Genomic DNA, 13336 nt, shown 5'->3' on the forward strand with positions numbered 1-13336 from the left:
AGTTTTTGAAAAATTTTCATTTTCTTGCTATTTATAGGTTTTGGAAAATTTGGAAAAATGAAAATTTCGCGATTCCGATTTTTCCTGCGTATTCCTCGGAGAATTCTAAGATAGGTTATGGGGACAGAATTCCAGAACTCAAAACAGGTTTCTTGGAATTAAATCAAACGGTCCAAAGTCGGTGTAAATCGATTTTACCCGAAAAACTACTTTTTTGCAGTTGATGTCGGATGAGAAAACTTCCTTCTGAAGAAAGATTGGAAACATCAAGAGAAATGGGTGTACGCGTGTGGAGTCTTCGTTTGAAGCTCTGAATAGAAAAAGTCTTCATTGTCGGTTGATTTTAGGTTTCTTGAACTATCAGTGATTCCGTTTCGGCAAACTTCCGAGTATTGAAATTTGACGTTCGTACATTCTAGGGTTTCGTATCGAAATGCTTGTTTATAGACGAATAAGAGAAGTTCTAACATTTCTCTGAAGATTTTTGGAATTAGTTTCCATCGTGCCTTAAAGGGTAAATTAATCGTTTACTAACGCTCTTGCCCTAGGCGTAAGCGAATAAGACTCGCGTTATAACTTATATCGACTTTAATACTATTCTCAGTCTTTTCCTGAACCTTCTCCTTCATAAATTTATTCCATTTGGTAAACACTTGTTCAGGTTTCCTTCACAATACATCGAAACCCAATCGTGAATATGAATTTAATTAATTTATTCTAAGCTTAAAAACTTGGGTCTCACAATTTTTATGAGAATTAATCTGGTGCTGACACGTCACTAAGAATTAATCTGGTGCTGACACGTCACTATGGAAGTTCTTCTTTTCTAATATATATTGATTTAATATTCTTTTATTCAATTTTTATTATTTGAGAGTTTTTCAATGAAAAAAAAAAATTTTAAGAGTGCTTTTTAAAATATTTTAGGCTTAAATATGTTGGAGGTCCCTCTAAAATAGGGTGTTTTGGTTAAGACCCCTACAAATTTTTTTTGTTGGAATACACCCTTATGTTGAAAATAATATAGAGGGATAAGTCCCTATTGTCAAATCGGTTAGTAAAATCCGGTAAATGTTGAGGTGGCAACGAGAATGCTTAATTCTCTCTCATACATGGCACTCCACATCATTCCATCTCATATATTAATTTTCTATTTCATTAAAATTAAATTTTGGAAGAAAAAAAAAAACAAAAAATTCTTCATCTCTTCTCCCTCCTTCTCCCTCCTCTTTCCCTTCTTCATCCACTGATCACCACCGGCCATCACCAAGACTCTCATCTGTATCCCCTCTTCTAGTTCTCCTCCATCGTTCCCCTCCTCTCCTTCACCATGGCATATGGTCAAAATCCCTAAATCAGCATACTGTAATCGATCTTGTTCTGGATCTAGATCTGACATGAAGAAGAAACCTAATCCAAAACCCTAGCAGACAAAGCTAGGAGAAAATAAGAGTGTAATATAATAATGGAAAGATCATTTTTACAATAAATGACCTCCCCTTTTTATAGTGGGATGGTCCAATATCCTAATGCTATACTAGTTGGGCCCTTGGGCCTCAAAAATCCTCGGCCCAGAGAGTTGATCGCCCAATGGAGGTCTCGCCTAGTTGTCCTATAGTCACGCCAAGGTCTAACTTTGGGCGGGTCCTATCATGAGCAGGTCCCGCCTAGTCCACAAGCCTACAAGACACGCGCCCGAAGTATGAGGGCAAAGTGTCTTAATTGTCTCAAGTCTTAATGAACATATGCCACCCTTGGATGACTTGTTATAGAGATAACCCTTCGATTGGCGGTCACGACCAATAACCCAGGATGTCCCCCCACAACTAGTCTTCCAAGCTACATTGCTCTAATCTCGACTTGGGCAATAAAGCTCGCCCTCTACAAAGCATATAAGTCACTATAAAGCATATAGGTCGCCAACATGGCGTCATAAACATACAACCCGCCGCAAGGGGCACCTAATAAAATTAAGTGACAACAATGGCTTAATAAATATACAACCCGACAAAAGGGGCGACTAATAATCATAAGCGTCACTGAACCGTCTACGCCTCAGGAGGTGGTCCGCCGGAAATTGAGTTTGGGAAGTATCTGACCAGCCCACAAGATACTGCGTCTGAAGCATGAAGGCAAAGTGTCTTTAGTGTCTCGCCTGTCCATGATTGCATGGTGTCCCTCAAGACTTGCCATGAAGCTCGCCAATCAAATCATGCTCGCCTCAAGTCATGCTCGCATTTCTAAAGTAGATCGTCACGCTTTGTGTGACCTGTTACCTGTCTTTCACATGTGTCAACTTGAAAATAATGATTAGCTTTTCCAACAATTATAATCATCATGCTTAATCACCTCTTTATGGCGAATTATAGTATTTTGAACTCCTTGGGCGTTGCTCTTTCTCTCTCATCCATCTTAAATGAACAAGAAAACTATCATTCATCTTATATGAACAAGAAAACTTGTATATATGAAATTACATATCATAGAAATACTTAAACAATCAAATGTGAATAATTATATTCTTTAATCTTGTCACCTTGAACTAAGCAACAATTCTTTTAAGAACTTAACCATATTTCAGTCATTCCAGAAAATGCAAAAATGTGAAAGTATAGAAGATGCCAAACTATGCTTTATTTTGCATCGACTTCCCTTTCTTATAGGTCGCCTCCTTTTGAATGAGTACATCCCTTCTTTGGAAGTTGGGCGTGTCTTTTGCCCACATTATTTCATTTGAGTATCACCTGCAACAAGAGATTCAAACCCTTTGCCAAATTCTCTATTCTTCTTCTTTTTTTTTGGTGCTAAATTTACCGAGACTTGGCTCGCCATGGTGAGGCTTTACATTCATTTGCTCGATTTAAATTCAAGGCTTAGGCACATTTTACTGGTCTTAGTCCTTTTACAGACGGGGCTTGGTTTCTAGTGGCCACTAGAATTGCCAAGGCTGTGTATGCTCAGTGTTGACGCTTTCTTATTGCGAAAGTCTTACACGTGGTAGCTTGTACCTTTGACATTTTGTCATTGCGCACTATAGTTTGGAAACAAACAGAATCAATTCCCGCCCATGGGCGACCTGAGATAACTGCAATTTTCTTGTTTTCTTCTTTTTTTTTTTCTCTTCTATTTTCTTTTTCAGTTTTTTTTTCTTTTTCTTTCTTTTTTCATTGCGCACTATAGTTTGGAAACAAACATAATCAATTCCCGCCCATGGGCGACCTGAGATAACTGCAATTTTCTTGTTTTCTTCCCCCCCCCCCCTTTTGTTGATATATCATGTTACAACTTGTTGTAACAAGTTGTTGTAACAAGAAGGGATGCCTCGACTGCATCTTCCTTTCCTTTTCCTCAACCTACTTGCTTATCAATATGTCACTTAGCCCGCCCATCTCACATTGCTCGTCAACAACATGCTATAGGCGAGCTTAATAGCTTCCCTTTGATATCACATAATATTTGGTATGAGGGAAATTTAGAATATGTCATTAAAGTGAGAGCATACCATTGAATTGATCTTCCCAAAACATGCTAATTCTTGGTAATCACATTTGAAGAGAAGCATCATGAATAATCTTTAGAACAAAAAATCAAAGTCAGCTTATTAGATATGCAAACTCAGCATGCCAAATTGGTTATTTTCAACATCTACTTCTATCATATTAACATAAAGTACATTGCAAGAGATGGAGCTCACCAGCATTTCATAAAAAGATTGAAGCCACATGCTTTAACATTCCACTAATTAATTTGAGAAGAGATACATGATCATTTGAACTTCATACATAAAGTGTAAAGACTTAACCACTTTGTCAACCACTTATTCTCTTCTCTAAGTTCCAATCCATAACAAGCATAATAAAGAGACTGTTACACAACAATGGAGCTGCAACAACACCATTCTCTATAATTTTGCTTTCAGATTAATCAAACCACTCTCAATCTCCCTCTTTTTGAAAACTGAAACGAAATCAACATCCTCTTAAGGACTTTCAAAAGCAACACCATTTTAAGATCATCCCACATTCCAATACATCAATACTTATAAAAATGAGTCATGTCAAAGTTGTTGACATTAAAAGGAAACAATGGTGCATGAAAGCATAAGGTAGCGATAGGGAGTACCTCAGGTTCTTTGTGAGCAGTACCATTTTGATTGTCATGGGCGTTGCTTAGTGACATGCTTAATGACATCACCATCTACATAAAAGTTATGCTCAAATTTCCCTGTTGCACTTCTGTCTCATAACCATCCACGAAATTGAGCTTCTTCACCCCAATCCTTTTCTATCCTCCACTTCTTTTAAGCTTAATAAAGCAACCAAACAGTCAGCTACTAACCAGTTTGCCTCCTTAAATTGATGTTGGTGGGACGCCAAGCATAATTTTGGTTGTTAAAACTAGAATTTTCCAGATCTTGCAATATGCATGATCAGAACTATGTTCCCTTAGCTTGCAGATGTAAATATCAAGGCAAATAAAGGATCTAAGGAACAACATAAGCTCAGCAAGGTAATAACAATGTGATTTTTCACCAAGGTGTCAAGCACCTAAAACATATTCTAGATTCCAAACTAAACCCAAAGAGAAATACGTGAAGCTTCAAATATCGCTTTTTTAAAAGCCCAGGATAAAAGAATAAATACCTGTTCAATATTCACAATAAATGTAGATGTGAGATTACCATACTAATTGAATCATTACATGTTCAATCCACTTTCATAATAATGGTAAGATTTAACAAAAACTATGAATTAAAGCTGAACACAAAATAGCCTAAAATAGGACCATTTTTAGAGCTGATTTACAGAGTTTAAATGATATTTTCATCATCCCCAAACATTGCCAATTTCTCATAGCTCCATATAACATACAACAAACATGATTTTTGTTCAAAGTCTTAGATTTATGAAATAGCATGGTATATGAAGGCCAAGGCTGATAACATGAGTAAAACTGAGAAATAAATGGTGTAGAGAATTAAAACAGTTAAGTAGGCAGTGTAACATCAATAGTAAATTTCAGATATCGACTATGAAAATTTTCTTTCTTGAAAGAAGAGTCCAACAGCCTTGTAAGGACATATTCATATTTATGAACAATCATGTGGCCCCTATTGAGGTATATAACCAACATATTAGAAAGATGAAAAGTTGGATTAGTGTCCTAAAACCTGATCCCATATCAGTTTATGCATTTATTTAAGAGCTCATCAAGATATATTCTTCCAAAACTCAGCAGAAATATGAGGAAAACTATCAAATCACTATGATATTGATTTATATCCAAGTTTAGATGAAAAATCGGAGCATTAGTCATTAGGCTATTACACTAAATAGCTGGTAATGAAATTTAAAGAAGAGTCATCCAACAATTTCAATGAGCAAGTAGCAAGCATTAATATTTCAATGAGAACACTTTAAGGTAAATCTTGTTAATCAGTTTTCCCAAGTTGTTTGCATAAATTCAGAACCAAGAACTGAAATGAATATTTCAACCTAAATATGACAAGCAGTGCAATATTTCATTTCTTTATCAATAGATCACTTATTTTCTCTCCCAAGAGGAAAACTGATTTCAGCATATCAAAGCATTATTTTCTCTTGCACACTTGTGTTTTATTCCCCTACCTTGAAGAAAATAAACAAACACGACATATATAAAGAATAACATAAGTTCTCCCTAAAAATTACAAGGTAGTTTTCCCACAAGTCAACTAGCATGCTAAAATAATATGTGCCCAAAGCCAAATAATTTCACCTTTATGTCATTTATACATGAACCAGCCTAATGCTTTGACACTTAAGCAATAGAAGTGTATAGAAATAAGCAATCACATACATTTCAACTTCCCACTTTATCAACAAGTGAATCAGATTTGTGATTATCAAGTATGCTTTTTATCAGTGCTATCATTCAAGGAGAAATGACACAGAATAGGGAACATGTAAATTTAACCACTTGCAAGAAAATTCTTGAAACTTCCCTGTCCCGAGTGAGGCATATTATTAATCACTTGAAAGGTGAACCTTGACCACACTATGCACTTTTTGCATGACACAGGCCTGAGCTTCTCCTCATCAATCATGAACATATGAAGAAAAAGAGATAGAATTAGTCAAGAATTTTAATGACAATATGGAGTAAACGAATATATGTTGATTAGAGTAAAGACGTTTTAGAGCATCAAGACAAATTTACTGTCAAGCACATAAAGCATATGCTGTCATAATATCCTTAATTTCTTTTGAACTCACATAGAGAATTTTTCAAACATGTGGTAGTTATTTGGGGAACACTTTAAACATTTAACATATGAAGAACATATCATTCTTGCATTGAAACATCATGGATTGACTGTAGGACCCCGTTAAAACAATCAAAGAAGCCAATCACAAATCAATATGAAATTGTCAACATAAACAGGAAACGACCAACATATACTTAAGATAAGAAACCATTCCATTCAGCAGGAGGGATTGCTATGTGCATAGGAGTCACAGCAAAGTAAATTTTAAACATATGGAAATGTGAATTTACTACATCATAGGTTCTCCATCAAAACATGATAAGCTTACTTGTTTTGTTCATATATGGTAAAGTGACAACAAATACATCAAGATCAATGTAACAAGTTTCAGATCACACGGCTGACATACCTTAACATCTGTTCAAGAACCTTTCTTACAGGAAATATAACAAACCATTAGCAAAGGTAACTTCTATAAAATCACCTCTAAAACTACCTTATTCATCAAGGTTGAAGCTCATTTATATTTTGTAACTCAAGCAGTTCAGATTCATATAATGATATATAACATCTTCTAAAATTAAACACTTTCCAAAAGTTCATTAAATTAAATCTGCAGGATTGTTCTTCAAAGTATCATTATCAAAAGAAAATTTAGAGTTTCCTAAATAATCAATTGAAAATCTTAATCTTAATCAAAACAGGCAGCATGCAGATTGTGCAGAAGCAATATTCAATTTAACAGAAAACTAGTTGTACTCTCTTTGAGAGTTAAGGAGCATGAGCTCTTGTTACCCCACTTAAATCGAAGCAGGAGAAATCAACATCAAACATCCTTCATTAATTTCCAATCTCTCAATGAATCATAACTAACCAAAGAATGATCCAAAAAATTACACAGCCATCGACCAAAGTAAGAAAAATTGGACAGTGAAAAAGCCCAGAATCTAACGGGTAAGCAGCAGATTTAAGATAACATTGACCCAATTTCAAGTGAAGATTTTGTCACATAAGTGTAAAACTCACATATCCAGCAAACATGTAAAGTTATAAATTAAAACCTGAAGCAAGAGTAGCCCAGATATAAGCCATTTTCAATACACCAAATCATGGAAAACTCTCATATCTGACATTTGAGGAAACAAGATAAAGAAGCTTCCAAATTAACCAAAATTCTTGCTCAACTAAATGTGAAGTAAGTTATTCATTGTTAACATCAATCATTTGAATAATTATGTGAGGAAAGCAAACGAGAATTAAAAGGGGAATGTGATATCTCAGCTCCAGATTTCTTGCATTCTTCTTATGCAGCAAATCCCCCACAAGCATTGTTCTCCTTAGAGGTATCCTTATCTTCCTCAATACCCAGTAATATTTTTGACTGCTGGAACTATCATTAAGTTGCAATGTTGGCCCTTTCACCTCATTTACTCCCCCATTTATGGTCTCATGCTCCTCATGAGTATCCAAAATAAAGAGGTAATCAGCAACCCTGGGTCCAAACAGTAAACAGTCACCAAAAAAGTGTTTATTAATGCTCTAGAAGAAACAAAGAGTCAAGAAAACTCCCACAAGTTGATGCGTGATGCCAATTAGCGAATAAAACAACCAATTAAACATGAAACAAAATAATGGAACTAAGCTCATAACAACAACTTTTATTGCAACAATTTCTTTGTCACAGAAACCTACTGGATAATTGTCTCAAAAGCTGACTGTATCCCCCTTTAGATAGGAGGTCCCTGCAACAAATGCTATCAATCCCATTTTCTTATAGGAAACTATTCTTCTATTTTAATTTTAATTATCACCAAAATTATATCAACACATTATATTGTTAGTTAACATCAACATGGTCTTTCTCATTTGAGTCCTTACTGTATGTTAATTCTGACTTTAAGATATCATCAGAGAACACACTTTAAAATTAAGAGATTCATACCAGAAGTAGAACACTCAAGCAAAGTATTGAAATTAAAGCAAATTCAAGTTGAGCACTTCATCAAACATTTAGCTTGCATGAAAACTAGAACAAAATTATTGAGGAAAATCCTCTTAGTCATTTCATCAAACAGTTAGCAAGCATCCTTCAGTATAAACATTGAAAGCAATATAGAGAAATGGAAGAGTCTGAGTTAGAATGAATATTTCTCTGAAGCGTTTCATCGAGCAGTTGGTGTGTCTCGAGTCATCTACTCCTTTTCCTTGATCTAATCTGCTTCTCTCTTTCTCAACCAGAAGCGTGGTGTAGGCCGCATTCCCCCGAAACCAAAACTGTTTCCTCCTTCCACTCCATTCAAAGCGACGCGAAGAGTAGGGTGAGCCTTGTCGAACACTGTGCTGAAGATCAAGAGCATTACAGAGGAATCAGATCCAGAAACGGCGAGAGGAACTTTGGCGTGCTCTTTGATTTCTAATCCTACATGTTCAGCACCCACAAATTCGTCATCGTCGAGACAGTTACTGCTTCCAAAGTTGAATCCATCATGATGAAGGTGAAGATGATTGAACGTGCTTTCATCTACTTCAGCTACTGCTACGTTTCCTTTGATTCATTAGTTTGATTGACGTGACTACTCCACTCAGCAAGAACACGAAGGAATTTCCATGGCTATGGTGAGCCACACACAGACAACGTCAATGTTCAGGATCTAGATCTGACATGAAGAAGAGACCTAATCCAAAACCCTGGCAGACAAATCTATGAGAAAATAAGAGTGTAATATAATAATGGAAATTAAAGATCATTTTTACAATAAATGACCTCCCCTTTTATAGTGGGATGGTCCAATATCCTAATGTTATACTAGTTGGGCCTTTGGGCCTAAAAAATCCTCAGCCCAGAGAGTTGATCGCCCTATGGAGGTCTCGCCGAGTTGTCCTATAGTGACGCCAAGGTCTAACTTTGGGCGGGTCCTATCATGAGCAGGTCCCGCCCAGTCCAGATCTCCATGGTCATGGACAGAGGAGGAGTGTCGAAACCCATCTCCATGGTGAAGAAGACGAGGGGGCGATGGAGGCAAAGTATAGGAGGGAGGTAATGATGGAGTTCTAACAGGTTCACGACAGGGATGGGACTCAGCGACGATGGCAAGGTCAGATCCGGCGAGGATGTCGGCGGTGATTCTGGCTTGATTTTTCTCTCTCCCCATCAACATCTCTTCCTCTTCTTCTTATTCCCGTTTCAGATTCCTACTACTTCTTCTTCTTCCCTGCCCCCTTCTTTCATCTGGTGACGGCGGTGATTATTGATTGAGATGACAAAGAAAAGGCATCGAGATCTGGGTGTGAGGATTGGGTTTAGTTTTTGTGGAATTTTTGAATTGAAATTGATTTGGGATTGACATCTACTATTTAGCTCGAAACTTGGGGGAGGAAGGAGGAAGAAGAAGAAGAGAATCCATAAAAGTTACAGACGTCTGATTTCATAAATAAATAAATATATAATCATGGACGTTGATTACCAAAGTTTCATGCATCCTAGTGGTTAAGTCTTTGTGAATTTTACTAGAGGTCCCATGTTCAAATCCAATGGAAGCACATTTTAATTTTTTTATCATTTGCTTACTTGGTGAGGTTGATGACGTGGTCTGAGTTGTGGCCCGCCACGTCATCCTCCGTTAGAGAACTAACGGTTTTTACCCCGGACATATTTAAGCCAATATTTTATAAGTTTATAATTATGAAAACAATAAAAAAGTAATTTTTTTTCCTACTTATCAAGTAAACTTATTATCCTAAACACGCGATATCATTTCTTTTATTATTATGATTTTAAATTGAAATATCTTATGTAAAATTATAAGGGTAAAATAAGTTTTTCGTTCCTAAACTTTGAGTGAGTTTTGATTTTCATCCCTTGTAGGAAAATCTTCCGAAATACGCCTTCAGCCTTTAGAAAATAGCTGGGAATCATCCTCGCCAGAAAAACGAACTCTGGTGACTTGTCAGGTGTGTCGCGTTGTTGACATGGCACGTGTTTAAATGAGGGACTAAACTCAAAAAAAAAAATCTTTGATTAGGGACTCAACCTAAACATCGCGTATTAAAAAAAATTAATCAAAAGTTTTTAATCTTAATCATTCATCTTTCCCTATCTTCATCTCAACCTAGAATTTCCCCACTCCAATAACCCAAATTTTCAACTTTTCATCATCAAACAACAATGATTCTTCATCTCCATCATCAAACAACAACCCTTCACTAGAAACCCAACAACACCACACCATATTCAATAACAAAATTCATGTCCCCTTTTATGCAGAAACCATAATATAATCCGACCCTTCCAATAGAGCACGCGAGGTAACCATGGAAAACATACAAATTGAAAACCAACATCTGATGAATGATTCCAACTTATATAGTTCTTTCACAAACGTCACCAACCAATAACAGGACCCGCGCCGCACCACTTGGGGGAAATAACAATGGACATGTTCCAACCCACAACGAAACTTAATTTGTTTTATACAAAATGTAAATATCACTAGTAGCTTTCTTGATTCAATCCGAAATGTAGATAATGAAGTTGATCAAAGTAGCACAAGAAATTGGGGTTTGAATTTTGCATCAAAATCCTTGGATTTCCAAACGATTAAAAGATTCATCATCTTCATTGGGATCGTTTGGTGTAGGGGAAATGTGAGAGTAGGGAAGGAGTTAATGAACGCCATTGTTTTATCCTGGTTCACCCCCTGAACGATAGGGCTACATCTAGTCCTTGGCTATACCAAGATTTCACTAAGCTCAAATATCAACGACTTCTCCTTACAAGTATTATTTGACCCCTGCCTCTTTAGGCAAAACAAGTATTCTTTGTCCCTGCATCTTCAGGCAGAATTTGCCACTGCCTCTTCAGGCATTACAAGTATTAATTTGTAGGACTCCTCCTCACTAAGTATTACCAGGACTCCTCCTTTACAACAAGTATATATGACTTCTCCTCAAATGATTTTTTTCAAGATCATTTCATCTACAATTTGTGTCTTCTAGAAAGAGTGATGGTTGATACATTTAAGTTCATGAATCATAAAGTATTTTGGTGAGGTTTGACTCTAGGAATATACTTTATGTTCTATCACATGAGAGAGTTAGATAGGATATGACTCTTAAGAAAATCTACTCTTCATGTTGAGTTAGACAATGATTAAAATGTATTCATTTGAGTGTATCATTGACTTCTGAAGTTGTGGGCTAAAGGCTTATTTTCTTGAGCACAAAGACTCCTTTAGTTGTGTACCTAGAAGCAATTTCAATTCTTCACTTATTCCCTTTGTACTTCCGAATCTTCTGTGAGATAGATTATAGCTGTTGGAGCTTGTTCTTCATGAAGATTCTAGTCGTTGGATCAAACAATACAGAGTGTACTTGCGTCAGATGCGTAGTATTGTTTGATTGAGACCTTTTGCCGAAAAGATGTATTCTATCATCTAGCAGGTAGCATAGGTCTGAACTTCTATCCATTGGTGTACAAATATGACAATTTGATAGTGACACCACAATCACTTTATCTTCATCATAACATTGTGTCAGATCATGCGACTTTATCTTTGAAACTTATGCACAAAGCTTCTTGGCTTCTTCTTCAACAAGAAGTGTTGATTTGATATTGTAGTTTTCTTTGAGTGTAAGCTTCAAATCCTTCTTCAGATAATCATTCTACTTCCGTCGTCTTCCTTTTGCTTCAGACGATCTTTCTTCATCGTTCTTGTATTCTTCAGACGATATTTCTTTGCTTCATTCATTCTAATTTATTTCAGATTATCTTATTTGTGTAGCTTGTTAAGTTCAAACGCCTTCATAGTCTATCTTGTTTTGAATGAAACAATTTTCAAGAGTCTCTAAATACAATCTAATGAATCCTTGTTGTTTATTTTTCCGGAGCAAATAAATTGTCACTCACTTGTTACATCTTGGAACTTCATATGATTGAATTTCAGGACAAAGAAGCATAGTCAAAGACTGAGAACTTATGATCTACTAGTTTGTCTTAGATTTCAAATGAATTGGAATTTGAGATAAACAAGGACAGTCTAAGTAATTAGTCTTCCGCTCAGACGATCCCTTTAAGGAAAAGTCATATCTGCAAGGATTGTCTACACAAGGAAAAGACAAAGCTCAAGAAAGAATATCATTGTCTGACTCTACGATGAAAAAAGAGCTTAGGAGGAAAGTTAGAGATCGTATCAAGAGGAGATATCACGAAAATCTAAAAGTACGATTCTTCAACGGGAAGATTCTGATCAGAGCTGAAAAGAAGATAAGACAACACACATTAGAAAGAAGATTTATCGACAGAAGATCAGAAGACCTTCTAGCAGAAGAGCAAGATCGTCTTACGGAGAAAAAACGATCGTCTGCAGAAGGAATGAAGGAGAACTTGCAGAGGAGGATCATCGTCCAACTCAAGCTAGCCAACCAGAAGAAACTGTGTTCAGAGAAAGCATACATCTTGTCAACATGGAAAAGATCTCTGACAACACAGTAGAGATAGAGATAGAGGTCAGTGTGCAAAGCTTCACGCAATCATCATGTTGCACAATGACCAAGGGAAATCATAATAACTTTCAAACTTAAAGATTTCCCTCTTTCTCTCTCTCCTTAGGAATGGGATGAAGTCCTTCATCTACTGACACATCTTCAGTCCATCCAATTCCTAAGGAAGAAGCCCTAAGTCTTTTTTGCCAACAACCATCGTCTGCATCAAAAAAGCAAAAGAAGGGTATCCGTTGAAAGGTGAAGAGACGATGCTACTCACTGTCAGGCTACCTCATCAGTGGAATACGCCTCATCGTCTGATCGAAGAAACTCCACAAGGAATACAATCAAAGAAGTCTCGACATCTACAGCTGCACGTGACCAAAGCTAAAGGAGCAACTCTCCATCCATCAACGAGTTGTTTGGCCACTTCAACGAGTAATAGCTCCGACCTATGCTTAAGCTTATTGCACATTCCAAAGCATTAGGTCTGCATCTAGCTATACCCCGTCATCACACTCACTGATCTTAGTACAGTTCGATGCAACGATCAAAATTTCTTTGAAGATCAACCAACGACTATTTCTCTACTCACAGAAGACCTGGAGC

At 36.5% G+C, this 13336-nt stretch overlaps 1 long non-coding RNA gene across 1 annotated transcript; it reads right to left on the reverse strand.

Annotated features, from left to right (window-relative positions):
• Positions 1–1411: 1411 nt before the first annotated feature.
• On the reverse strand, positions 1412–9725 carry LOC130734686 (uncharacterized). The gene is made up of 2 exons (XR_009018085.1): positions 4123–9725; positions 1412–3957 (listed from the first exon to the last, which is right to left on the reverse strand). It is a non-coding gene; the product is annotated as an uncharacterized LOC130734686 (long non-coding RNA).
• Between the last annotated feature and the right edge of the window lie 3611 nt (positions 9726–13336).

The sequence above is a fragment of the Lotus japonicus genome, chromosome 1 (genome assembly GCF_012489685.1).
Source record: "Lotus japonicus ecotype B-129 chromosome 1, LjGifu_v1.2".
NCBI lineage: Eukaryota > Viridiplantae > Streptophyta > Magnoliopsida > Fabales > Fabaceae > Lotus > Lotus japonicus.